Consider the following 27,064-nt stretch of genomic DNA (forward strand, 5'->3'; position numbering starts at 1 on the left):
TAAGTTTCTGGTGTCTAAGGGGATCAATGACATCCTCAACAAGCCATATTGCTTCGCAAGAGATGGCTTCCACCAGTCACCCTTAGGCTTTCGAATACTGGCAAATGCTTTTGCCATCTTCAGTGCCTTTTTAGGCAAGGCTCAAAAGACAAACCCACCACTGTAAATAGCACAAGTAACCAAAAACTGAGGGTAATCCTACTTAACTCCAGAAGTCTAAACCTCAAAATGCATGCACTCGAGACGCTCCTCAGTATGGAGAGCATAGATATCTGTGCATTAACAGAAACCTGGTTTTAGGTACCCCAGCACTACCAGGCTACAACTCATACCATACTTTTCGGCCACAGAACCCAGACCAAAACAAAAGGCAGGGGTGTATTCATATTAAAGGATACCCATGCCTCCAGGTTAGTGGCACAGCACAATGCCTCAGAGATCATCCATGTGCAACTACAGGCAAAACTGCAATTTCAATCTTAGCTTGCTACAGATCACCCACTATGACCCAGGACCCCCATTCTGCATTTTGGGAGACACTGGAAAATATGAAGATCCTACCAAATGCCCTAATATTAGGTGATTTCAATTACCCAAACATTAACTGGGAGAACTACTAAGTCCCTTGCCAAACGCTTCCTAGAATTTATAAACTCAAACACCCTGGATCAGCTGGTCAACACCCCCACCAGAGGTGACAACATATTGGACCTGGTCATCAGACATGGGCGACCAGTGTTCTACACCATAGGTCAACCCCTCGCTGGTTAGATCAGACCATAGACTAAAATCACTCTGGATATCCACATTCTGCCACCACCCCCAATCAAGGAAACCACAGTGAAAAGCTTTTCAAAAGCAAACTTCTCGTTATTTAAGGCAGAGGTGAAAAGGTTCACAGCCCCCATGCTAAAGGACAATGCTGTCCAAGCTGCTGAATCCCTTACAAAGGCACTCTGAGCACCTGCAAGAAAGCATGGATCGTGCTATCCCAATCAAAACAAAGACTCACTCCTCCAAGAAAAGGAATCCAGTCTGGTGGACCCCTGCCATAAACAAGCTACAGATTTGTTTCAGTCTCTGCTAGAAGGAGAATGTCATCTAGGTAGGGTAGAGTTGGAAGCCTTGGGTCCTGCAGTAAGCAATGGCTAAGGCTAGGCATTTTGTGAATACTCTGGGTGCTGCAGACAAACCAAAGGGCAAGGCTGTAAACTGAAAAAAAGAGAAGGGTCCAGAAAAATGTAAACATTTTCTGTTGGAGGGTTTTATTTGGATACGTAGGTAAGCCTCCTTTAGATCCAGAGTGACCATGAAGGCCTGGTCTGGGATAATAGAGAGTAGAGTTGGGAGGGAGAGCAATTTGAAAGGAGGAACTTCTAGAAATTGTTTCAAGAAAGACAGATCCAGTATAGGCTTTTTTGGGGACCAGAAAGTCTGAGTAAAATCCTTTTCCTTTCTGCCCTGGAGGAACAGGTTCTATTGTTCCTAGTTTTTGGAGGTCTTAAAGAATTTGTGGCATGAGGTGGATTTGGTTTCGGGGGGACGGGAATAGGCTTTGGTATGGGATTTTCCCTCCAGGAAAGAAAGTATCCATTTTTGAATGATACTCAGTACCCACTGGTCTGAAGTGATGGTTTTCCAAATAGGTAAACCGTGGGATAGGCAGGCTGACAAGGGCAGACGGGCAAGGCAGTCACGCATTGTTGGGTGCATTTCTATCCTGAAAGGACAGTCCAGGACTTGGTTGAGAGGGGACCGGTCTGGAGAAAGTTTGCCTTCTGGTTCCCCTCCTGTGCCTGGTGGATGAGGGGGTGGCAGAGGAAGGGCAGGGTAGTTCCTAGGATACCCTGGAATAAGGGACACAAGTAAATGCTTGATGTCCTGCAGTTCCTTGCTTTTCTCCTACAGGGTTTTAAAAAGTTCTGCAGATTGTTTTCCAAACAAAAGGTTATGGTCCAAGGTGGCGTCCATAATCTTACTTTTAAAGTCTTCTGGAAGTGGTTGTAGGTGTAGCCAAGAATATCTACGAAGGACAGAAGCAGAAGCTGCTGACCTAGCAGAGGCCTCTGCAGCATGATAACCACCTAATTGAACAACTGGCTACCTGTGAAGCCAGAGACAATTTTGACATTATGTCTGATTTAGTAAGGCAGTCAGGTGTGGTAGCCAGGAGTTGCTTGTGAGACAAGGTCCAGTGTATATTTAACCATGAGTCTGGTAATTTACAGCATGGAAGGCCAGGGTGGAAGAGCTGTACTCTTCCTGTCCATGTTTTTGCTGTCTTCATTCAGTAGGGAAAAGATGCAGAGGGAATAAGTTTGGATTGCTGGTCTTGAAAGACAACAATAACTGCAGGGTCTCCCAAGGGGATTTAACTAAGAATTTTTGTTCATCAGGAACCTTATAAAGCCTGCCTGGTCTTTTAGGTGCAGGCAGTTGAGAGCCTGGATTTTTGGATGCAGAGGTAAAAGCATCCAGATAGGCAGGTAAGACTGGTGGGATGGCTGATGGGGAGGGAGACTCCACTTGGAGTTCAAAATACCTCATCTGGGTGTCAGTCATCTGGGTAGTATCCCATTTAAAGTACTCTTTCATCTTGGTTGTTTCACCAAAGTTAATGTCCTCTGGTGGAGAATCCCCTTCAAATGATTCCTCATCTGGTGAATAATATTCTAAAGGAGAGGCAATCTGGGGTGCATAAGAAATGGACTCTTCAGAAGAGTAGCAAGGTTCTAGTCCCTCCCCTCCTTCTTGGGGAGTCTGCAAGGTGAAAGAAATGGCAGAGGCAAACCTAGGGCCCTAGTACAGATATAGTGGAGGGAGTAGAGCCTGAGGGCTATAAACGCCTGCATCAAAAGGTTAGTGAAAGAATGCCAGTCTGGGACTCCATTGGGGTAGGAGTCAAATGTTTAGTTTTCTGTTTTTGTTTAGTTGGTTTGGGAGAAGGTCTAGGCTCAGAAGCTAGAGTCTTAGGAATAGGAGTCTTCTAAGGTAGTCGGACCATTTCTGGTTCCCCCACGACGTCAGAAGGAAAAGACATTATGGGGACCCACCAAATCAACAAGATAAACAATATATATTGGAATCTGCTTATAGAACCAAGTCTTCCATTGTCTGGAGACTTTATACATGGAAATTTTTACATAGATCTTTTTATACACCTTTGATGATGAATAAAATAAATAAGATAATCTATGTAAGAGATGTAATGTAGAAATTAATGCTGACTGGGCTCATGTTTTATGACTGTATAAAATTGAAAGAATACTGGAAGTCAATTAATGAATTTTTGCAGGCTCTTTTTACAGATAATTTCACTATTTCTAAATCTCTTATATTATTCAACACACCTGTACCTCAAAGTGTTAAAAAGGTTAAGCTTCCTTTGTTATGGTCTATTCTAGCAGTGGCTAGGAAAATAATAACTAGAAATTGGATTTCAGATACACCTCCTTCGTTCAATGAATTTAAAAATGTTATGAATATAGTGTGCCATATGGAAATAAACACAATTAGGACTAGAACAAACAGAAAAACATCTTATTTTATTGTATGGGATAATTTACAAAATTTGTAAAAAAAATTTTAATTTCAATAGCATGGTATTTTAGTTTAATTAATTGATCTGATTGTAGTGGATGTCTTTGTAAATACTTTAGTTTTGTTGAATATTATAATACCTATTTTTAATTACTTGTATAAAATTGTTATGATATTTCTTTTATATGTTAAAACAATAAACCTGTTTTGAAAAAAAAAGGAAAATACATCTGAGCTATCCCCGTGGATGTGCAGGCTGTAACTTAAGCGGTCTCCTTGGTGGGAGCCAAAGTAGTCAGTTCTATCGGATGTCCCTCAACTCCTAAAATCAAAAGCTGGCATGACATCCAATGGCAGAGAGGGAACCAAAGTAGGCCTGGAAACTTTGGCTTTTTTCTGCAGTGGTTCAGTCGGAGTGGCCGATTCAGGGTCTATTCTAAGCATAAGCTTTCGGAGATGCTGGTTCTCTAAATATAGATTTAGTGCGGCCAGATGGCTGTGGGTCTTCAGTACAAAGGACTGGCAAATGAACAAGTAGTATGATGGTGTTCCTTCCCAAGACAAAAGACGCAATGGTTGTGGGTACACTTATGTGGTATCCAACGCTTACGGCATTTGCCCTTCATAGCAGACATCGGCTAATCCAAAATACAGCTAACCAAGCTAAAGCAAAAAGAACGAAAGGTTTCCCCAATGGGGTACTTGCTTTTAGAGGTCTTCAAAAGTAGGAGCAAAGTGAATGATGCAACGTTGTCTGCGGCTGAAAAGTTTTGGGGTCTGTGTATGCAGACGTCACATTTAAGGTCCCTGGTTTATGGCCCTACATGTGACATCCCACGCACCTATAGCAACCAGGCTTAAGCTTTTGTATAGGAGCAGACATTGGTTCGCCTGAGGTGGGAAATCCCACAGTAAGAACACTGAAACAAAGGAATAGAAGGATATAGTGTGTTGCTGCTGCATTCACCTCCAAAATAATTCAAAAAACTGCCACCCTTTCATACTAAGGTTTGGAAACAGGAAATAGATGGAGCAAGATCTGGTGAGTAGGGTGGATGGTCTAGGCACTCAAACCCCTAGTGTCATCAAAACAGCCATCGTTTTGCTGGCCATGTGAAGAGGTGCATTGTCTTGCAAAAAATGCCTTTCTGCAGCTTCCCTCTTTCACTGCCTCCTTTAAAATCGGCTCAGCAAGCCACAGTAGTATTCTGCATTAACTGTTTGGCTCCTTGGAAGATGGCCAGTCATTAACACCTTCCTGATCCCAAAACACTGTGGCCATGACCTTTCCTGCCGACTTTTGGGTTAGTAACCTCTTACGCCAGAGTGCCTCCATTGCATGGACTGTTGTCTCAGGATCATAGTGGTATAATCTAACTAGTTCCAAACACTTGGCACCAACTCAACAAAAATGCTGCAAAATCAACTTGGAAATGTCCACTCTGCTTTTCCCGTCAGCATTCAAACATTTTGGCAGCATTCAAACATTTTGGCACCCACTTGTCTGACAACTTTTGCATACCCAGCTGCTTATGGATTATAAGCCAAAGTTCCATGGATATCTGTAGTCTCAGCAATTGTTTAAGCAGATATTCACCAATCTGCCAAAATCAAGTCATGGACATTGTCAACAATTTCAGGAGAGGACAGTGACACCTCCCAGACCTTGCTGCAACTTCAGTCTCAAAATCTCCACTGTGAAAGTTTGCACATCCCTTCCTCGCAGCTTAGTAAGAAGGGCACTTACGGATTTCCTTTGGAGAGTTTTCTTGTACCACAAGAAAACTTCATGATGGCTTGGAATTCCACACAAATTCCACACTGATATGGTTCAAACAATGATCTGAAACAATGTTGAAACATACCATTATGATTCTGCAAACTGGCACTTTACAAGAGGAAATAACCCTCTTCAGCTACAGATGCAATATAACACTACAAATTTAAAAAGTTGCTCAGGCTTAAACTTTTCAGCACCTAGTCAATTTCACTCCTACTCTGACAGGATGAGAAAACTGACAGGTATGAAAGAAGTGTATACTTCTGTAACTTTGATTTATAGAATTTTGAATGGTCAGGCTCATGTCTTAAAGTTTGAGCTGACTAATTGTGAAAGTATGAGATTTTTATCTGTTTTGTCTTGAGGAAAAATCTGCTTTAGACAGTCTTCTGTTGCACTAGTCACTACTTATTGTTTACAGAGTGTATGTGACTGCTGATACCACTTCCAGGATATGGCCACTGGTACTGTTTCCAGGTTTGTAGGACTGCATTCTCAGAACCTCCAGATGTTAAAAATGTGGTTTTAAATTCATTCAGATTTAGTGTTTGGCCCCTGTACTGCAGAGCTGATCCTAAGGTATGATGAAAGAGGCAAGCTGATTCAGGAAATCTAAGATTTTTCCGCCCCCCTCCAAAATTTCCAAGGATTTTCTACTTCCTCATCCAATTTTGAGTGACAGCTCGATACAAGTGTGAGTGACAGCACGCAAGCAAGAAAACATGAGTGAGCACGAGTGAGACAGCACGCAAGTGGGCAAGCACTAGTGAGATTGCGAGTATGTGTGAGGGATTACATAGAATACATTGCCCATGGAAGACTTAGAAATCAAGGTGCTGTCTCCTCAAATTAGCTTGAATCATTCATACAATTTTTGATCATAACATTATTGAAACTAAAATAAAGCCACTAACCAATTAAAAATGAGCATTAATTTTGCTAAGATTTCCTAATTATCTGTAGCTCTGTGAAAGTCGATGGCCATTCATAGGGTTTCTGCAAGAGTCGAATATGTCTACAGACATTGATACATGAATCGTTATAGGCCAGCTGTTAGTTTTCTACAATCTAAATATCCATCAATTTTTTTTTTTTTAATTACTATAAAATCTTACCATAACAGTAGCTGTCCTTTTCTTTGCTGTTGTAGTGATCTTTACCCAATGACCCCCTGCCAAGGATAGCACAATGTCTGGCAAGTATACCAAAGCCTTTAGTTCTCATAGGCATCATATGTTAGAAAGAATGCCCCTAGTGAAAAATACAGTTTTGTACCTACCATAAATGTAGATGTCCGAGAGGTATGCATCTGCAGTCCTAACATATGGGTTGTCCTGCCTCAGGCAGCCCTTTGGTCGGCCGGATTCCAAAGTCTGGGTCTGGCCTCGGCTGATGTCGCACTTCACCCGACGTCATAGCTGCTGTGAATTGGGTATAAAGGCATCAGCAGACGCCATTTTCCTCTGTTTCTTGCCCCAGATGCCAGGTGCCCTCTAGGAAGGCTAAATTTGGATAAATGCAAATGATTCCAAACAGTAGAGAGCAAACAAAAATAAGCATGTATATACATATATACAAACAAATACACCATAATAGATTCCCCCAGCTAGCTACAAGATGGGCAAACACCCTAGGAGTACCACAGAGGAGAAGGAGGGTGGGTAATCCTGACTGCAGATGCATACCTCTCGGACATCTACATTTATGGTAGGTAGATAACTGTACTATGTCCTTCAAGGATGCATCTGCAGTCCTAACATATGGGTAGAATACCATAGCCAAACTGGGGGAGGAGGCACTAAGATGATTATGGTGTAGTTAAGATCCGTTGCAAAACAGCAGTTGCAAAACCTGCTGGGGATCTGGAGTATAAAGGTAGATTATAATGCTTGGCAAATGTATGCATGGAGCTCCAAGTAGCAGCTTCTAAAATGTCTTTGGTAGCCACTCCACGTAGGAAAGCTGTAGTGGTGGCTGTAGCCCTTGTGGAGTGAGGTCTGATGTTTTCTGGAGTTGTCTTTCCATGAAAAGAGTAACAAAATCTAATGCAATTTCCTATCCATTTTGAGATTGTCTGTTTTGAAATTGCTTTTCCTTCCATTCCTGTTGCATATGCTACCAGAAGCTGGTCAGTTTTTCTGTTGGTCTTGGTTCTGTCCAGATAGTAGCGCAATTGCCTGTGCACATCCAAGGTATGTAGTAGTCTTTCCCCCCTGTTCTGTGGGTTGGGGAAGAATGTTGGTAGGTGGATTGCTTGGTTCAATGATACCCTGGAGACCACTTTTGGCATAAAAGTAGGGTTAGTTCTCAAGGACACTATCCTGATGGAAGATAAGGAAGGGCTGTACTGCCATTAATGCCTGTAATTCAGAAACCCTTCTTGCTGAAGTGATTGCAAGCAGGAAAGCAGTTTTCCAAGATAAGAACTGTAATTCTGCTGTTGCTGCTGGTTCGAAAGGGGGAAGTGTTAACTTTTCCAGCACAAAGTTAAGGTCCCATGTAGGCAAAGGTGGCTTCCTTGGAGGCTTTACATTTTAATTCCTCTCAGAAACTGCCTGAGTAGAGGATGAGAGAAGACTGGAGGATCCATGTTGTATTCTGCTGAAATTGCTGATGCATGAATCTTAATGGAGGAGTAAGACAGGCCATTGTGGAAAAGCTCTGCTAAGTATTCCAGGATGTTAGCTATGTTTGCTAATGATACATTTTCTCCTTTTGCTGCACTCCAAATGAGGTATCTTTTCCATTTGGCTGAATAAGCCTTCCTTGTGGAGGGTCTGCGAGCCTCCAGGATAATGTCTTTAACCCTCCGAGATAAATCTGGGTTATTTTGTTTTATGTAATATTCCAAGCAGCTAGCTGTAGTGTTTTCAAGTTTGGATGTAGGATCTTGTAGTTGTTCTGTGTTAGCAGGAAAGGAACTAGAGGTAGAGGCCATGCGTGTGTCTGAGACATGCTCCTCAGTAGCGGGTACCAATGCTGCCTCGGCCAGTCTGGAGCTATCAGGATGATCCTTGGGTGATCTTTGATCTTCAGTAGCACTTTGTGCATCAAAGGAAGAGGTGGAAATGCATATGCTGTCAGGTTTTCCCAACTGAAGGATAGGGAGTCCACCTTCCAAGCTAGTGGGTGGTATGTCCTTGTGCAGAATTTCCTCAATTGGTGGTTGTGTGGGGATGCGAACAGGTCTATTTCTGGTAGTCCCCATTTCTTTGTAATGGATTTGAAGATGTCTGGATGCAGCCATCCATGGTAGTTCTGCTTAGGGTGTCTGCTAGTATATTTTCTTTTCCTGGCACAAATATGGCCTGGAGCTGAATGTTGAGGTTCAGGGCCACATTCCACAGGTCCATTGCCAGCCGGCATAGAGGATACGAGTGTGTGCCTCCCTGTTTGTTGATATACCAACATGACTGTGGTGTTGTCCTTCCTTATCAGCAAATTACCCTGTTGAAGAAAAGGTCTGAATGCCTGAAGTGCCTGTTTCACTGCCAGCATCTCTTTTAGATTTATGTGTAGGTTCAACTGGTCTTGCATCCATAGGCCTTGTATACACTTGTCCACCATGTGTGCCCCCCAGCCTAGGTCTGAGGCGTCCGTGGTGATAGTCTGGCTTGGGTGAGGTTTGTGGAAAGGCAGTCCTCTGTTCAACTGACAGGCCTGAGCCCACCACAGGAATTCTTGCTTCAGGCATGGAATTATTGGAATCTGGGCTTCTAGACTGTGTGAGACCATATATTCCTTAGGTACCATTGCAACTTCCTCATATGCAGCCTGGCATGTGGAATCAATATTATGCAGGTTGCCATGTAACTCGGTGCTTGCAGGACTTTACTTGCTGTAAGCTGGTTCTGTGTTGTTAATGCCATGAAATAGAGTGGTAGTTGCTTTTGCTTTTCTGCTGTGAGAAATGCCATCTGATTTGATGTGTCCAGTTCTGCACCCAAGAATGTTATCCTTTGGGATGGTACCAGCCTTGACTTTTCCATGTTGACTGTGTATCCCAGTGCTTGCAGTAGTTGTATAACCTTTTCCAAATCTCTTGTTAATTTGGTCTTGTTGTCCGCTTGTATTAGGCAGTCGTCCAGGTATGAATAAATCTGAATTCCCTGAAGCCTGCAATGAGCAATTACTGATGCCAGGCATTTCGTGAATACTCTGGGCGCAGTAGATAAGCCAAAGGGCAATGCTGAGAATTGACAACGCTCTGATCCTGCAAGAAATCTGAGGTATCTTCTGCAATCTGGTCATATAGGGACGTGCAGGTATGCCTCCTTGAGATCTAGAGTCACCAGCCAAGACTCCTTGCCCAGCATGGGAAGAAGTTGCTGTAGGGTCAGCATTTTGAATTTTGGAACAATGAGATATGTGTTCAGAGCGGACAGGTAGAGAATAGGCCTCCATTGGTTTTCTTTCCTTGGTACCAGGAAAAGTCTGGAGTAAAATCCTTGTCCTTGTTCCATAGGCGGTACCTTTTCTATAGCTCTCATCCTTAGTAAGTGGTTGATTTGTCCTAGAGCGTTTGTTTTTTGGTTTGGTGGTAGGTTTGGCATTCCTCTCTTTTTTGGTAGAGTGTGGAAGTGAAACCTGTAGCCTTTGTCTATTGTCTGTAAAATCCATTTGTCCCCTGTAATGTAATGCCAGTTTACGGAAAATAAGGCTAGCTTTCCGCCTAAGGGTGCTTCCAGTTGTTCTCTGGTAGGCGGTATCAGAGTCAAGTCATTGTGTCTGTCCTGTGGAAGTGGTAGTAGCTGGATCTGTGGCAGTACTTCTCTGGTTGTTAGGCTGCCACTGACGTCCCCTGTAGGCCCCTCTGGATTGATCTATGCCTCTTGGCCACCTATTTCTGCCTCTCTGTGCCCTGGAGGTGTCTGGAAAGGACCAATTCTTCGAAGGCCAATTTCTACTAAACCTCAGAGGCTGGACCTGTAAGAAATCCTTGACTGTTTGGACAGATTTTGCTTTTTCTTCCACCTTCTTAAGCACTTGCTGTGCAGGGGAGCCAAACAAACTTTGTTTCTCCATGGGAGCATCTAGGAGCTTTGACTTTACATGGTCTGGTAAGGATTGCTCTTTTAACCATGCATGCCTTCTGATCACTGTTCCAGTCATAGCTGATCTAAAGGAAGCCTCCAGTGCATCATAACCGCATTTTAAGGAATGATTACTGACCTGCTGAGTGTTATGTACCAAATCCTGAAGGGACTTACAGTCTATAGGTTCAGGAGAGGACAGTTTTTTATTTAGCTGGTCTAACAAAATTCCTGATACTGAATCATGTGGAATTGACAGTTTAAGGCCCTAGCCGAAAGAGTAGCAGAAGTATAAACTTTTTTACCCCATCTCTCTAATGCTCTAGATTCTCTTTCAGAGGGGAGGGGGTTTTTGGCAGAGGCAGCTGCTACAGCTTTGGGGCCCTGTGAAATGGTTTCAGGATCTGCAATAGGAGCCTTATACAAGTGAAAGTGTGTGTCCGGGACCCTGTAATATCCGTCGGGCTTGGCAGGGGCCGGGGGAAGAGAGTCAGGGGCAGTACAGGCATCATTATATGCATCATCAACTGTTAGTACTGGAGGAATGGCTAAAGGCCTATGCTGTGGTAAATGTAAAAAGGTCCTTAGCCTTTTCCTTGAATCTGAAAAATCCTGGCCCTGCCATTGAAAATGCTCTCATAGCATGTAAGGTTTCCCCAAAAGAAAATTCCTCAGGAGAGGCAGAAGGAATAGAGTCTTCTGCATAAAAATCCTCATAAGGAGAATATGGGCCTTCTGGAGGATCTGAGTTTTCTGAATCATCCGAGGAATAGTCTGTAGAAACAGGATCCGGGGGCTCTGCTCTAGGCCTCTTCTCTGGAAGGGGTAGAGAGGCCCTGTCTGGGTGAGGTTGGAATCCCCTGATCAAAGAAATGAGATCCTCAGCCAGGCTGAGCATTTGGGAACTAGTGGTAGGCCTGTGTGAGGGGGTTTTAGCAGGCAAGGCCTTAGAAGAATTAGCTGCTTTAGCCCTAGAAAAAGCCTCGATAGACATAGATGCAGGGGGCCTAGCAGCTCCACGTGCAGGAGTAGATATGTCTAAAGGAATAGTACCTGATAAATCCTGGGTGCCTGCTACAGCAGGGGAAATTTCAGTAGCAGATTCAGCCATGCTGTGAGGCCTCGGCTATCTGAGGCATGCTCTCGGCCGAAGGAAGAACCGAGGACTCTGTTTCAGCCGAAACAGACACACTTGGGGTTGGCTTAACCATGGTTTCGGCCAAAACCGCGGACCGCGAGTGTCGGTCCTTTTCCTTACGCTTTTTAGCTAATTGTGAAGTCGGAGTCTCAGACAGCATTTTGTAAGCAAAAGCGGGACCAAAAAACTCCTCTGCAAACTCCGACCGATGTCCAAGTGTCCGTCAGTAAGCTGATACGTCGTGGTCTGGGCCTAAGCAAGGAAGGCAGTAAGAGTGGAAATCCTTATGAGGTATTTGTTTCCCACAAGTTAAACAATTATTTACTTTTTCTGACATCGGCTGAGGCAAGAAAGAGTCCCCAACGGGGTACTTGGCTTTTTAGAAGTCTTCGGTAGTAGAAATCTCTGGATCTGACCGACCGGCACTTGCGAACAGCTTCTGCTTCGGGCACCGCGCGGCAAGAAAGACGGAGGAAAATGGTGTCGGCTGATGCCTTTATACTCAATTCACAGCAGCTATGACGTCTGGTGAAGTGCGACATCAGCTGAGGCCAGACCCAGACTTTGGAATCCGGCCGACCGAAGGGCTGCCTGAGGCAGGACAACCCATATGTTAGGACTGCAGATGCATCCTTGAAGGACATCATCTGCATTCAAAAGGAGAAAAAGGATGAGGAGGAGCACCTGCCCAGGAGGGCAACATAAAGAGACCAAGAGAGCAAATACTACAACAGTGGAGAGATGGAAATCTGTTATGGTAAGCTTTTACACAACTGTACCATGTCCTTCATAGCACTGTTGTAGTATTCTTTACCCAAGGCAGAGTACAAGAAGCTCAGGAGGAACCCAAAGAGGAAGGCACAGAAGAGCCCACTGAAAAACCTATGCAAGACAGCCCTGGCAAAGCCTGTCCTGGCAATAATGTTAGTGAAAGTGTAAACACAGGATGAAGAAGCCTCAAGGAATTGGTATCTAGATCCAAAAAAATATCCAACAAAAAGCTGTTCAGATCTGTGAATAAAACCTTAGTTTTATCCCAGTAATATCCAAGCTGTTTATGCAAGTCCAATGCCTGAAGAATCTTCGCACTACTGCCAGACCACAGAGAAGGAAAAAAAAAGGAAGATGAATAGACTGATTTAGGGACAATGAACTGACCACCTTGGGCATAAAAGGATCACCACAAAGACACACCCTGTCTTTGTGGATAACTATGAAAGAAAGAATAGCCATGAGAGCCTGAAGTTCAGACTCTTTTGGCCAAACAAACGCAATAAGAGCACGATGCACTTACTACCAAGTAAATTTATTTTAACACATCCAGTACCTCAGCATTTCACCTTCATAGATTAAATTACAAACCAAAGATAACGCCATTTAAACTTAATGTCCCCTGCTGATTGGCTAGAAAATTACATCCTTAAATACATTTAATTACAAATACATTTCTTTACATGTTCCTTTTAAATAAACCTGTATTACCCAGTAATAAATGCACCATAAATGTATAATAAATATGCATTTCAAATACAAATTTGAAAAATATTCTCCATTATACATTCAGTAAATCTGAACAAATATTCAAACTTCAGATTCAGACCCTTTGAAAATAATGTTCTAAAACTGAGAATAATTTTACTTTCCAAAATCAACAACTTCATAACAAAATCACCCCCTTACCATACAGGGTTGGCCTAGAACACATGCACAATAAACAAGGTTTAATCAGAATCACCATGAACAGTGCGAAAATGTTCCGTAACAGGACTACTCCTCAAATTGGTATTACGGATATCACCCAAATGTTCTAGAATTCTAACCTTCACCTTTAGTCTGACCAATGAACCATCTATTTCCACAACACCCCCCCCCGAAATGTACAAAACCCCACAAGAACAATTAAAACATCCCTTAGAAGTAAATTACCTACCATTAAAGCATGTTCCAGACAAGTTTTTGACCCTTTTACAAACCTTACAATGGCCACAAGGGAATGTACCCTCATGTCCATATTCTCCAAAACTACCATATCTGAGATTGAGCAATTCTTAAAAATTTAAGTACCTACCAAATGAAAATCTAACTCTTAGGAAATAATTCATCTAGAGATGCCAAATTCCTTAATTCCAATAACCATCTTCCTCAGTCTCAGAAAATGGGGGAAATGACATTTGTCACCAAGTTATCCATTTTATATTGCTTATTATTTTTCATATCTTTCACAAACCCCAATCTACCACTATCCTTAACTTTCCTGCTATAGACTCTTTCCACTGCATTATCTAAAATGCCCTCACTATAACCGCTCATCAACAACCTAGCCTTCACTTCACCAACGTTGTTTGGACATCTTCAAATGTGTTACGTAAAATACACGAATTCCCCTACTGGCAAAGAGTTAATAAGTTGGAGGATGCATGCTAGTGGCATGCAAAAAGTTATTAACGGCTGTGGGCTTACAGTATGGCCTAAACTGAAAATTCCCACCAACTTGAAATTCTACTTCAAGAAATCATATACCATACTTACATGCTTAAAAAAATTCAACACCTGTGAGTTTTTATGCAAGACTTCCATAAAGTGGGAGAATTCATTCATTGACCCATTACAAATACAAAGCAGGTAATCTATAAACCGTTTATACAGAACGTTCTTAAATTCAATACTATAGATGAATCTTTCCAATTCCCCATATACAAAATTGCACAAGATGGAGCATACGGAGCTCCCCATAGCAGTGTCCCTCTTTCACAAATAAACTTTTCCAAACACAAAATAACTATGGGTTAAACAAAACTCCAATCGGACATGAAAACTGTACAAGGACCTTCTCCCTTTACATTCCATATACCCTCCAACCCCCCGTCTCAATATTTGTATATAAAAGCAGACATCCACAGTTGCTCAATATCATCTTGCCACCTTACACTTCTAACCAATTCACAAACCTCGTGTATTCATTAACATGAGCAGGAACCATGCATAAATATTCCTTTATCAAAGAATCCATAAGAATTAACCGCTGAAACAATAGGACGCCCCAGGCGAATCCCTCAAATTCTTGTGAACTTTGAGGATAACATACAGAATAGGGTCAACCAGCTTAGTGACATACAATCTCTTCACATCCCTACACTAAAAACACAATCTTTCCTCTCTCCAATAATTCCAATAATGATACATTAAATGGATTAATTGGGTTGCTTGCCAATTTATCCAAAATCAAATTCCTTACCATTATATTACACTTACATCCAAGCATAACAACCCAATTACCCCCCCCCCAATCAGACTGAATACAACTTTCAATATTTCTCCTTAACTTTTTCAACCCTTCCCATTCTTTAGTTAAATTGAAGTGTTTACGCATTCTCAACTTTCACAAACTCAGACTCCACTTTCCTTTACATTTGTTCAAAGGAACCAACTGTATGGGACAACTTCGGTGGTGAAAGAGCTAAAGTGAGTGCCAAAAGAACAGCCTTCCAGGTACAATGTTGTAAGGAAGCTGAAGAAGCAGGCTCAAAAGGAACCAGAGTTAATTTTTCCAAATAGAAAATTGAGGTCCCAGGAACGTGGAATAGGCTTCCTGGGAGGCCTAATATGAAGGACGCCTTAAAAAATTGCATGACCTCAAATCTAGAGACTTTAGTAGGAGTCAAGGGAGAACAAATTGTTGACAGCTGAGCTTTAACTGAAGGATATGCCAACCCAGCACAGAGCATATCACACAGAGAACCAAAGGAACAGTCACAGGTAGGGGATCTTGATGGCAGAAAAAAAAAAAAAAAGTTCTTCCATTTAAAGGTCTTCCTTCAGAACCCGAAGCATGTCCTTAGAAAAGGTACCTGAAAGATCAAAACCCCATCACCTACAGCATCAGTTAAGAGTGGACAAGTCAGGATGGGTAAGAGTTCCTTTGTCTTGTGTGACACGATCCACCTAGTGAGATGACGTATGGTGATTGCCCCTAGCCAGGTGACAAAGTGGGGGGACTAATGCGGTCTTAGCCAAAAGGGAGTCACCAGCAAGACTTTGGGAGCGTTCTGCAAGACTTGTGGTGAGACAGATAAGGAAGGGAAGGCATAAAGAAATATCCTCTTCCAAGGAAGAGAGGGTGTTGTCCACTTTCCAAGCCAGAGGACTTGGAAATCTGGAACAGAATAGAGGAAATTTTCTGTTCAGAGTGGAGGCAAAAAGATCTGACAAATACCCACCAATCAACAATGTTTAAGAACACATCTTTGAGAAGCATCCATTTGTTAGCTTGTGTGCTGGACCTGCTTAAGGTGCCTGCAACTAGATTGTGCTCAAAGGAAATGTAAACTGCCTGAAGAGTCATCTGAAACTGGATAGCTAGCTCCCAGACCTGAACAGCTAGTCTGCAAAGAACATAGGACATTGTGCTCCCTTGCTTGTTGAAACAGCACATCTCTGTGGCATTGTCCAAAAATTCTGAGGGGCCCAAGATGAAAAGCCTGAAGAGTCAAAAGCAAAGCCCTCATCTCCTTTATAGTGATGTGATCTGACCTTTGATAAGGAGATGGCCATAGACCATGAACCTTAAGGCGGCAACCCACCCCCCGTCAGGTGTCACTAAGGGTTCCTAAGCTAGAAGAGGAGCTTGAAAAGGAAGCCCCAGGATGAGGGAAAGTTGATGAATCCACGAGTGAAGCTAGAGTTTGAGACTGGTAAGGAAAGGTACCGGGAAGTCCAGAGGTGGCAATGTTGAAGCCACACTGACCAGAGGTACTAATGAAGCTTCCTTATATGGAGCCTGGCAAGAGGAAGCAGGAGAATGGTGGAAGCCACGGACCTGACATTTAAGAAATTCCCTGGTGGTGACAGATGCCAGAGGAAGGAGGGATTGGAAAAAGGCAATTCGAGAGACTGCATTGGTGGTCAGCATGGGAACTGTCTGCAGCCAATGAAAATATGATCCTGGGAAGGAATCGGAACTGATTTCTAGAGGTTTATGGTGAACCCCACACTCTATAGCAGTAAAGTAATAAAACTGAGATTCTGAATCAGAGGTGGAGGAAGGCACTTGAATAAGCAGATCTAGAAAGGGAAAGACCCAAATTCCTTGAACCCTACAAGAAGCAATGAAAGTGAGGCATTTGGTGAATACCCTTGAGGCAATAGAAAGGTCAAAGGCAAATCACAGAACTAAAAATGCAAGAAAGAGTAATATAAACATTTCCTGAAGAGGGATGGATGGGGATGTGAAGATATGCAACCTTGAGATCCTGACAGACCAAGTTCTGGGATAGAAGGAGGGGAAATAATGTCTACAGATGTAACATTTGAAAGGAAAGAATCTTGAGGAAGGTGTTCAGTCTGGAATGATACAAAACTGGTCTCTGTGCACTCTTTCATGGGAACAAAAACATCCTGGGATAAAATCCCTTCCCTAGTTGAGCAGGGGGCATGGCCTAAATGATACCCTGAGCAACAAAGGAGTGAAAAACCTTTGGAAACTGTTCCCAAGGAAGCTAAGGAATGCCTGGAAAGGGAGGAAGAGACTTCCAAACCATGAAATATCCTTGATGGATAATGCAGAGAACCCAATTTGGATGAGACTAGGACAGATGGAGGGACAAGGGAACAAGGCCAAGGACAGGAGGAAGCAAATTGTCAAACAGAACCCTGTTTGTTCAAAGCAGGTTTCTGGGTGGCAGGAGTCTGAGCAGACTTGGCAAGAGGCACTCTCCTAGAACCCTTCTTGCCCTTAAGAGGAAGGCAAGATTGCCTGTTAACAAAAGCAGACTTAAGAGGAATAATTGCTCTGAAACTTGGGAGAAGAAAAAAATAGGTTTCAGGTCATGCTGGGCTTTACTCTTTTCCTGACAGATGTAAAAAGTTCAGATGCAGCAAATCCAGAGTGAATTTTATTATCCAAAGCAGCATCTGAAGGTTTTGCCTTAATGTCAGACAAGGCCTGATGACAAAGTCAAGAATAACACCTCATAATTGTGCCAAAGGCAGCAGCTCTGGCAAAGGCATCAGCTGCATTTAACTGAGAGCCAGACAGCTGAAGAGGTACAGTCCAGCAGGGAAAGGGCCAAAGCCCTCCCCTCAGAGTCAAGTCAGAACTAACCAAAGAAACCTGAGAAAGGAGGGCCAAAAGGATAAAGTGGCAACAGTCTATGCCTTCTTGCCCAGCCTTTCCACAGCCCTATTATCCTCATCAGGAGGCAACAACTTTGATGTTTTGTCAGAGAAGATGCACTACAGAAGGGTCAACAGAAAGGCATTTAAAGAAATTTGCAGTCCTAGCTTCTTAGGTTCAGGGGGCTGAGTAAGGGGCTACAGATGCTGCTGAGAAAGTATCCAGAAGGGCAGCCAGAACAAGAGTAACAGCAGATGACTATGGAGACTCCTGTAGCAGCTCATATATTTTCCGAATCTCAGACTTGAGAATAATTCTGCTTAAAATAATCCGTCATATGGACAATGGCATTCCCCAAAGGAGAGTTCCTCCAGGGGGGAAACCTGAACTTATGGAATCCTCCTCCTCTGAACCATAGTCCAAGGGGGGGATTAAGAAGGGTAGGCCAAAGATTCACCCCCCCCCCCCCAAGTTCAGGTCCTCATCTGACAAATCCAATTTCCCCAGACCTCTTGAGTGGAATGAAAGACCATGGAGAAGCATGCACAGAGACCCCTTGAGAAGGGGTTAATGCAATCAAAGCATTAAATAAACCCTGAGTGAAGTCATGCCATTCATGTTGGGGATCCCTAACAGGGGAGATGTGCTGTGTATTTTTTTTTCTGCAGGACACCCAGAAGACCCCTGGGCAAGACTCAATGGTTGTAAGAATCTCCTCTACACAAGATTTCAGGAATCCCTCTCAATCCTTCAGATATAATCAGCCAAGGTTCCCTTTCAACATGAGGTACAGATGTTTTGAAAAGTCTCAGAGAACATAGAAGCCAGATCCATGCTGATATCTGACGAGGTCATAACAGAAGAATCTTATGCAACCACTGGGTGGTCCTCTGGGTCTTAGCCAGCCTCAAGATAGAAGTCTAGGGAAGATTTACAGCAAATATCTTCTCCTTGTCAAATGGCTGGCTCTCAGGATGGGAGGATTTTGCGATAACACCAGAGTCAACAAATTAAGAGGTTGGTTCTCCAACTATATGGACAAGGACAAGAGACGACCATGTAGGGCCTTAGGCACAAACGCCTATTAAATAGAGCATTGCATAGGATAGTGGGAAGCACCCAAACAGAAGAGACATAGGTCATGACAGTCTTTATGGGAATCTGTCTCCCACACTGACATTTTCCCTTTCTAGATAACATGAACACAACTACAAAAAAGAAAAAACCCCAATGGGTCACTTATCTGAAAGCACAGTTTGGTAACCAGCACAGCAAAAGAGTGTTCAGACCTACATGCAATGACTGATGGCAACATTGTTTTGAGTGCGTGTCCATACATCACCTTTATGCCCTATGACTTGCACAGGGAACATGCATGTAACGTACGCCTATTGGTATACTGGCTGGACGTTGGGCTGTTCTTGGCAGGAGAACCCTTGGGTAAAGAGTGATATGGAAGGGCATCTTAAGGTAGAATGGTCTAACTAGATACTAAAACATTTTAAGTGCAGATGAGATTCAAGCAAGGAAACAGGAGACTGAAGGGAGTAATGCAAGTAGGTGGAGATGCAGGCTAGATTAGACAGTGACAGATAATGGCAAGGTGCACAGCTGATTGTTGACTTAGCTCTTTCAGACTTCTCATCCTTACACCAGAGCTGAGTGGCTTCAGAGGAAATGTCTGAAAAGTTAGAGATGAGAGTGGTATGGCTAGTCAAATAACGTGCAGAGAGGGAGTGGAGAATGGACAATACAACAGGGAGAGAAGACAGGACAGGAAAGGGATAGGAGGACATGGGCTGTCAAGATGAGAGTGGAGGGGAGCAGAACGACAGTACAGGAAGGAAGAAAATGAAAGGAAGCAAGAAAAACAGCCAAGAAACGGTAGAAAGAAGCCAAAGTGGAAGAACAGAGGAAGAGTGACAATGATTAAAAGGAAGTTGTGTTAAAGGTGGCCATGCAGGAGCAGCACTCTGCCACAGTGGAAAAAAAGGATAGTCAAAAGAAACAGGTGGTCAGGAGTACAACACTAAACCTATTGACATGTCACAGGAACACAGAAAACTGTAGGAGGAACAGGGGCAACTGCACTGTGGGGAGTAGAGGGGGATATTTATTTAAATTTGTTGATGTCCAACTGGATGTAGGTCCATTTTCAGTGGAGGCTCGGGGAGAAAAGCTCCACAGTTAAAACAGACAGTAGTTACATTGGATTGCATAGTGATTAACAATTTATATAGCAATTACTTACACCATATTTACAGATGAACATAGTACATCAGTAGACAACTAGAATCTTTATCTGTGAAGTACATAACCGACATTAACAAATGTTAAAATAAGAAGTTCCTGCTGTGTAAGTACTAGGCTTATGAGCATCTGAGCTTGCTATAATCAAGGTAGTTAGTGGAGTGGAAAGAAAGGTAGTGGTTGGATGATATTAGAGTGGGAGTTGCAAGGGCATAGCCAGCATGTTTTTAGGTGCGCTTTTAGTAAAGTTTTGAAGTGGGTGCATGATGGTACGGAGGTAATTGTGGGTGGAAGGGAGTTCCATAATTTGGCTATGGTGCAAGAGAATAGTGCTTCACCAGCAGAGTTATTGGCTTTAGTGATCTGCAAGTGATTTTTGTTGCTGGATCTTAGTGGTCTGGTGGTGCGATAGGGTTGGAGTAGATTCTGGAGGGATGGGACATTTAGTGGATGGTTTACTAGTTTGTGGGAGAGTGAGAGTTGATACCATTGAAGGAGGTGAGGGAGTTCAAGCCAGCCCAGTTCAGCAAGTGAGACCGTGGTGACTACGGTAGGATGCCCCTGTGGCGAATTTGGCAATTTTGTTGTAGCAGGTCTCTAGCTTGTTTAGATTGCATTGCCTTAGGTTGGTATATATTGGAGAGGCATAAAGTAGGGTGGAGATAAGGTGGGAATTTGCTATTGAAATCTTTGCTGCTTTGGTGAGAAGACACTTATTTCTGTATAATGCTCCTAGTTTTTTGTGGACTTTTTTATGGTCATGGATATGTGAATTTCAAATTTTAGTTTATTGTCCATTTCCACTCCTAGCAATTTAGTGTGTTCAGTTGGGTATATAGTGGTGTTGTCTTTTGCTATGATGTTAAAGTGAGAGTTGTTTTGAGTATGTTTGGTGGGTATATTCTTGAATTTGCAAGTGCGTGGGCATATGCATCTACATTTACACTAAATGTATGTGTGTAAATGTACATACACACAGCGATATGATGTACACATATATGCACTGCACACACATGCATACATGCATCTGTTACTGTAGATGTTTCAGCATTCTGCTTCATTGTGTAAATTATGTTCAGTTATGAGTCTTTCTCTCCTATAAAAGTCTTTTGAGCCCATGTGGTCACCTTGCATCTTTCATGTACCAGTCAAGAGTTCTTCCTCAAATTTCAGTACTGGCTTAAAATTCTAACGTTTGCTTGGAACAAACCAATTAACTCACTAATGTTGTCAGTCCTTTGGATCAGGCTGACTTAATATGTACTGTCTCTGAAGGAAATACATCGATTGCTCCTACCAGTCCGATTGTGACTACGCAAGGGGCCAGGAGAAAAGTGACAGTAGCAGCGCAAGTTCATAGAAGTGATATTAGTACCAAACTAACAACATCTAACGAGCCTGGTAATGTTTGCTTACAGTCCAACGAGTATGCATTAAATTTTCCTTTACCAATAAGGGACAACTCTGTGGGAAGAGTGGATGGCCAGAGGAAACAGAACCAAGTACGTGGAAGGAGCAATACAAGGAACAAAAGGAAGCACGAAGAAGACACCAGCAATGTTTACACCATCAAGAAGGCTTTTCAGAAAGTAAGACTTTAGTTGTTAATCTTTCGAAGCACTTGCTTACTGATACTGAATTGAGTGTTTTAACCAAAGGCCTGTCTTTTATACCTGCCTCTGATACGAGCATAACTGATGCCATATTTGATTTAAAGTTTTTTTACCAGGAATTTAAATTTGAAGTTAGTTTTTAAATACCCAGGATAATCATGATTTTGTCTTTAGGAGACCAAGCACTTTCATACCTAAAATGAATTCTATAGTCAGTGCTTTTGAACAATTATGTGCAAATGATTTTTGATGCTTTTGATAATAACACTAACTATAAAAAGAACTATAACCTTAGTAAAAATGAAATAGACACCTTAAATGAACTAGAGAATGATTGCAGCTTGGTAATTAGACCGGCTGATAAAGGTGGACAGATAGTTATCTTAGATAAAGTAGATTATGACTTATTAATGTATGAGATGCTCAACGACATTAGCTTTTATCAACCTATTACTAAGGTAATTGCAGCTCAAATGATCCAGCATATTAACACTGAAATTAAGAGAATGCAGTTTGAGTGCTTAATTACTGATGAATTGGTCCAATACTTTAGTTTGTAAACCTGTATACCTATTATACAAGGCCTCCCAAAGTTACACAAGGATAGCACTAGACCACCCATGAGACCTATAGTATCAGGGAGGGGGATGGTCAACTGAAGCTATCTATTTATGTAGAGATGAAAATGAGACTGGTTTTAGATTCCATGTGTCATATATTGAAAGATACTGAGCATTTTTTACATGATTTGTATGAATTTATGAACCATGGGTCTGTTGATGGTGAAGTTATTTTGGTTACCTTAGATGTCGTATCCCTTTTCACTGTGATACCCAATGACATTGGTATAGATTTTATGAAAAAACTATTGTTGAAAGTAGGTACATTTAATGCTGCTGAGATAGTTATACAGAAACTGATAGCACTAGTACTTTATAATAATATATTTATTTTAATGACCAGATTTACTGGCAAAGAAATGGGGTGGCCATGGGCAGCTCATGCTCCAATAGTTATGCTAATGCTGTCATGGCTACCTGGGAGATAGATAATATATTCAATAGCACATATGCACCTCATACCTTTTTCAGAAGATTTGTTGATTGTTTTTTCTTGTGGAAAGGTACATTGGATGGGTTAAAACTTTTTGTTGAATACTTGGTACAAATTTTTTGAAATTTACATTTAATTATTCATATACATGAATCAGTTTTTTAGATGTATATATTGATATAGATATAACAGGTAAAGTTAGTACTAGAATGTATAGGAAAGAATGTAGTGAATAATCTACTTAGACAAAGCATGCATCCAGATTTTGTTTTTGACAACGTAGCTCGTAATCAATTTTTTAGAGCATCAAGGCTTAGTGTAGATCCAGTTGAATATGATTATATGATGCTTAACACTAGCAATGAATTGAAACATCGGGGTTATCATATTAATTGTATTAGTAAAAATGAGAAGATGGTGAGGCAAATGAGATCTAACAAAGCAAAACCATATTTTTCTAGTAACACTCCTAGACACACTACAAATAGTGAACCAATGCTTATTAATGTTTGTGTCACTTATGCTAGGAATGTCAAGCAATATACTGATATTATTAATAAGTATTGGCCAATATTGGTCACTGAACCTACAATCTCTTCTTTTATCAGTACCAAACCACAATATACATTTAAAAATAAGAATTTGTATAGGAGGTTATGTGGGGTGAAAAAGGAGAAACCCACTGTGATGTTTAAAGGTACACTACCTTGTGGTCATAGTCCACAATGCTCCTTTATAGATATAAGTTTATTATTTCACCACCCTGACACTAGAAAAATCACTGACATTAGGGTAGGTGCTACATGTGGTAGCTCCCATGTGGTTTATTTAGCGGAGTGCCAATTATGCCATTGTTTCTACGTAGGCAAAACTGACAGAACCCTCAGAGAAAGAATGAGAGAGCATCTGTACCATGTTAGGAAGAAGTCGAAGATAAATGCTCTAGCTAAACATATTAGTGATATGGGAGATGACCATGTATTTAATTTTAGAGTTCTATCTCTTATATATGAGAATAGGGGAGGTGATGAGAGCCAGAACTGAGGACACAGAAGCAAGATGGATTGTGAGGCTGAGATCTAGTTTTGGGCATGGCCTTAATGAATGCATTCCTATTAAGCCTGTACTTCGTAATAGACCTTTAAATAGATCAAATTTGTTTTATTTTAATATGCTTGAATCTTTTTTATATTTATATGTATTTATATATTTATATATACATATATATATATACATTATATTTTATACATCTATTCTTTACTGTATTTGCATTTTATATATACATGTAATTTTATTTTAAATATGTCCCTATATATGTATTGTCTTTTTAAACTGCTTTTATTGTTTTAATTGATCATTGAGACCAATTAGGATGAGTATATAAGGTGTGTATTTTCTATGGAAGAGTTACACCTGATGAAGCATTGTGAAAGCACTTGTGTCTCCTGTTAATAAATTGGTACCTGGAACGCATATCCGTGGATTTTTTGCTGTTTTATCTACTGCTATTTCGTTGAAAGCACTCTCAGCCTGGATTTTGGGCCTCTTGTTTCTAAGGGGCTTTATATCTCTTTTTGCAACATAATTGCTCTTTGGGCTCTGTTTCTACTAATTAACTCACTGTAGTTCACTGTAATCACATATCACGAAGTTACTCACTTATCAGTTTAGTCAAATAGACAAGTGAATATGGGAAATAAAATCTGGCGTCTGAAATATTAAAGTTCCCACTCTCACCTGGCTCCTGTTCTATCATCTGTTCAGTCTGCAGCACTGCTGACAATTCTGTTACACATGTTTACAGAGGCTATACCACCAATTGCACTTAAGAAAATGCAGGGTGGGGGCTCTGGGAGAATCACATAAATGGCATACGACTAGATCAAAAGTCACAGCTACAGTCTACGCAAAATTTGCAACACAAACAGCCTCATCAGCAGCTCTTTAAAAAAATAAATAAAACTTTTGGCTTTACCTCCTCCTGCAGCAGGCCCATCCCAAGAGACATTGGTCATATCTTCCAGGAATTTCTTGTAGCTTGCATCCAAACATTTCAAACCAAAGGTTGCCAGCATCAAATTGGAAACTGCTATATATCCAGAATATGGGGAGTTCTTTGAGGCAGCCATCAAATCACAGAGAACTTTGATAGTAATGTTAGTCCCAAGCACTCCCTGAGTGGAGGGAAAAAAATTCAGGTAATGCATTGTGTGTGCTTTAGAAACTGCAATCATTTTTATATTCCACATACTGGGAGAACACAAACCAAATATTGCCATGGACTAGTGTCTTGCTGAAAGGAATGTTTTGGGTACATTAGTCTTAAAAAAAATGAATTATAGTACCTCCACGAAAGGAATGCCCAACCCCACCCAGATATAAGCCTCACGTCAAGACTGATTATACTGATCCAAATTTCCTACCATGTACAATGAGCTGTTTGATACAATTAACAGACTATAAATAACCATCTCTTGTGCATGGGACACACCTTCTGTGGAGATGGGTCAAGTTACATTTCAGTTTAATATACTTCATATATATAATATGCATATCTTACAGCTTTTACACCTGAAAAAACATTCTGCAAAACATTTTAACATCTTTATTAAATCAGACATGAACGCACATTAACAGAAAATAAAACATGGCAACATGTTCCATTATTTTCATGCAGCTTGCATGGTTCTTTTTAATGATTTATTCACTCCACTATTACATAAATTGCTCAGTTTGTGCCTCCTCTTAAACCTTACTACTAATTTTGAATATTCTACGTGTATTGTAGAACAAATTCCATTTCTATACATTTTGCTCCTTCCCTTTTCTAAAGATCCTACCTCCAAACATGATCTCCTTTACAATGTTCAATACTTCAGTTACAGCTGATTTAGATTTTGATTTACATTTTCCAGTAATTACTTTTTGCCAGCCAGTAGCAAATTAAAAAGGCCTTACAGATCCTATATCCCAGCTCCCAAGAATCATTCCCTTAGTCAAACCATCTGCCACCCCATAATTACTGACAAAGTCCTCTATGGGCAATTCTTAATCTACCAACTTGTTACATTCCCAAAAGCACATCTTCCCAATTAGGTCTTTCCCATTGCACCTATAGCATTTGCCATCTACCCAAAGAAAACCCTCAGATGTCCGTTTGGGGTATAAATACCCATGCAAACACTCGTGCAAAAATTCTGAACCTTTGCGGCACTGTTAAAATACTGAGGCCATATAGATGTCCTCTCACTGCTCCTTTGCAAATGGCCTGGACTCTTAATACTTGTGCAATATTTATATGTACTACTAGTATAGGAGTAACTACATCCACGGTGGTGCAGCGGTAGCATTGTTGCCTCACAGCAAGAGGTTCTCACATTTGATTCTCGGCTAGAGTGCGAGGAGTGCCTTGTGTGGAGTCTGCATGTCCTCTCCACGGTTGGGTGGGCGTTCGAAAGACATGTGTAAATGGGCGTGCCTTGCCTTAGTTGAAGGTTGAACGAGCTGGCACCTCGGCCAGCATCAAAATCTACTGACAATCATTAGCAGACCAGAGCTCTGCTGTGGCGACCCGTAACCGGGAAAAGCCGAAATACAACAACTAGTATAGGAGTAACTAGGGTGGGCAAAGGGGCAGCTGCCTCATGTGCAAAGTATTAGGCGGCACAACTGAGATCCCAATCAGTCTTCAGCTTTAAATGCAATTTATGCACTGAAGTGCTACAGCACTCAGTGCCTTCATTGCATCAACTAGTATTAAGCCTTGTAGGACCCAGTGTAGGGCAAACTATAGCAGCAGTTTGCTACAGTTTAAAATGGAGAACAGCCGTTTTTGTTCCATATGCTCATGTAACTTTCTTGCTCCTCAAAACTGAGGGGGTGTCAGATTGGGGACTGCACCAAGAACTGCAAGCTACACTTCTGTCTGCTAATCACCCCTACAACAGCAATGTATGCTCTAGACAAGTAAAAGTGCTTTACAACTGGCCTTTCACTTAAATCCCTTATCCCAGTTTCTTTGCATGTACTCCATTACTACTTCCTGGTAGAGAAGGCAGTCTCTAACCTACTATCCAAATATTTGTTTAGCTTCACACTTGCATTTCGCTCACTGGCTATTTCCTCCCAATACACTGGTTCCTTTGCCAGCTCCTACAGTAAACTCCAACCCATTTTGCCTATTTCCTATACCCATACATGGACAGTCATCACTATTAGTAAAATCTCTATTTTTATGCTGGCTTAGTTCTTGGAATACTTTTTGCTACTTCAAGGAGTAGCAAATTGTCCGTTATTCTCCTTAAGGACATGCATCCCAAATCCTACTCTTTTTCCATACTGCCCCATTTCATTATCCCCCCATTTTCAAATTTGATTTATAACCTTTTGCTGGAGTTATGCATATAAGCTTTAAATGCATAAATAGTTGTGTAAGAACTTGCCATAACATTAGATGTCTTCCATGTTGCAATATTCATTACAGTAGGAAGGATGTTGCCTGCAGTGCTGACATCAAGCCAGTATACCAAAGTCTCTGGTTCAGGA

At 41.6% G+C, this 27,064-nt stretch overlaps 1 protein-coding gene and 1 long non-coding RNA gene across 2 annotated transcripts in view; one reads left to right on the forward strand and one right to left on the reverse strand.

Moving 5' to 3' along the window:
- Positions 1 to 24,689, reverse strand: part of LOC122800906 — a 51,578-nt gene extending 26,889 nt beyond the window's left edge. Inside the window, exon 1 of the long non-coding RNA XR_006364657.1 lies at positions 24,495 to 24,689. This is a non-coding gene — a long non-coding RNA (uncharacterized LOC122800906). The remainder of the gene's footprint in view (positions 1 to 24,494) is intronic.
- The window catches only part of LOC122800905 (putative serine protease K12H4.7), a gene marked incomplete in the record, with an annotated part of 685,243 nt that overhangs the window by 461,721 nt on the left and 196,458 nt on the right, over positions 1 to 27,064 (forward strand).

Source organism: Protopterus annectens, chromosome 4.part1 (assembly GCF_019279795.1).
Source record: "Protopterus annectens isolate FY-2018-M chromosome 4.part1, PAN1.0, whole genome shotgun sequence".
In the NCBI taxonomy this organism is placed as follows: Eukaryota; Metazoa; Chordata; order Ceratodontiformes; family Protopteridae; genus Protopterus; species Protopterus annectens.